The 2162-nt window shown below is 37.5% G+C and overlaps 1 non-coding gene across 1 annotated transcript; it reads right to left on the reverse strand.

Annotated features, from left to right (window-relative positions):
* Positions 1-1689: 1689 nt before the first annotated feature.
* Positions 1690-1796, reverse strand: LOC145135328 (small nucleolar RNA R71). The gene has a single exon (XR_013719790.1). It is a non-coding gene; the product is annotated as a small nucleolar RNA R71 (small nucleolar RNA).
* Positions 1797-2162: the final 366 nt, after the last annotated feature.

Genomic DNA, 2162 nt, shown 5'->3' on the forward strand with positions numbered 1-2162 from the left:
TGTGTTAATAACAACTATTTTTATGTTAATAAAGCAGTAATTAAGTTGTATGAACATCTCGTAGTTACTAATCTCATATGATCTATGTGAAAACTTAGTTATATGCCTAGGAATAACGAACGTGAAACTAGGGTTAATTAGAAGATAGGTAAGTTAATGTGTGAGCTTGTATGACAAACCATCATCAAGCAGTTAATTGAACGACCAATTTAATTAACCACTACAAGTCTTACTTAACCCGAATTAATAAACTAGGAAATTCATTAATCTAGACAACTGGCCATTGTTTGAATTAATCTGTTTTCTAAGGATTAGCAATAGCGAACGTGAACCTAATCATCTTAATCGGTAGCCAATTAAACTTAATCCAAAGCATTTACCATAAAATCAATCATAGGAACAAATGATTTGAACCTAAACAGAAGTCTCCTTAATTATTGAATTTAGTGATTTTTGTTGCTTTAGCTTTAGTTATTTAGTTTAAGTCTTAGTTAAATATTTAAGTTTCTAGTCTTGTAAAACTAGAGAAAACCCTACTTTCTATTACTTGTTCTTAGATAATATTAGTAATTAATTTAATTTTCGTTCCCTGAGTTCGATACCCTACTTATTTAACTATACCACAATTGATAGGTCCACTGCCTTTGTGTGTCTAATTCATAATTAAAAATAGGATAAAACTTAGTTCGTTTCACACACATCAAATTTTTTGGCGCCGTTGCCGGGGAACGGTTCAAAAATTAGCACTAATTGCTAGTTTTATCGATCCTTTGTGTGAGATTTATCTTACACAAAGTTATTTCTTAAGTAATTTATTAGGTTAAGTTTTAATATTTTTTTTATGTTTTTAGAATTTTAGTTAAAATTTTTCTGTTTTAGCCTTGAACTCGCCGAGTGCACTCGAAGATACTCGGCGAGTCCATAGCTGATTTCCAGTTTCGTTTTTATTTTATTTTTGTTCTTTTTACGCGTGTTTCTTGTTTTAATTGCAGATATTACATGACCCGAGGATCCAACACACCTCTGATTCCCCCATTAGAAGACCCGAAATCCGCTCTTAGAAAGAACAAAGACAAGGTTGTTGAAGACACTAACCCGCCAAAGAAATCACCCTTCAAGGACCTTAAATCAGTCTTTGGGAAGAAAAAGAGCAAGAAAGCAGGAGAGTCTAGCAGTCAAAAGAGCGAAGGAAACAATCTTGGGAATTTTGGAGACGATACATTCCACAACGAAACCGAATTCGAGTACGGTAACGAATTCAAATACGAAGAAGGAAGCGACCTAGAATGAGAGCTTGACAACACCATGGCCAACATCGATGAAGTTCCCATGGGAGAATGGAAGAAAAGGATACGTGATGATACCGGCCCGGGACTCGTGCAACTCGCTATTCCCGCGACTGCCACCTTTGAACTTAAAAGCCACATACTCGCGCAACTTATGGAGATCCCATTCTACGGGAAGGATCACGAGGACTCATACAAGCACCTAGACGAGGTCAATGATATAGCCGACTACTTTAATGTCCCCAATGTGGCTCGCGACACTGTTTTACTTCGTATACTTCCGGTCACATTCAAGGGAGCTACGATAGATTGGCTGAAATCACTTCCTCCCGGATCCATCACTACTTGGGCTAAAATGAAAACAGAATTTATAGACCAATTTTGCCCTCCCTCAAAGATAGCCAAGTTGAAGAAAGCCATAGCCAATTTTGAACAATAAGTTGGAGAGTCACTTTATGAGGCATGGGAGAGATATAAAGGCTTACTAAGGAACTGCCCACATCATGATTTGAATAGTCAACAAGAAGTCTCTATCTTCTATGATGGAGTAAATGTAACAACTAGGCAGCTCCTTGATTCGCAAGGACCTCTCACGAAGAAGGCACCCCCATTGATAAAAGAGCTAATTAAAGAATTCTCTAAACACTCTAGAGAATATCATTATCCAAGGAATGAACTAAGTAGGGGTGTGGTGAACTCAGTTACTGATAATATGGCAGCAATGATGGCTAAGTTGGATAGTTTGGATCGACGAATGACTAAGATGGACCAATCCATCCATGCCATTAGGGTGGGTTGTGAAAACTGTAGAGGGCCTCACCTCACTAAAGATTATGATCTTGACGAGAACGGGAACCGGAAAGTGCAAGTGTGTTA

Source organism: Lactuca virosa, chromosome 8 (genome assembly GCF_052849685.1).
Source record: "Lactuca virosa cultivar CGN04683 chromosome 8, Lactuca_virosa_CGN04683_v6, whole genome shotgun sequence".
NCBI lineage: Eukaryota > Viridiplantae > Streptophyta > Magnoliopsida > Asterales > Asteraceae > Lactuca > Lactuca virosa.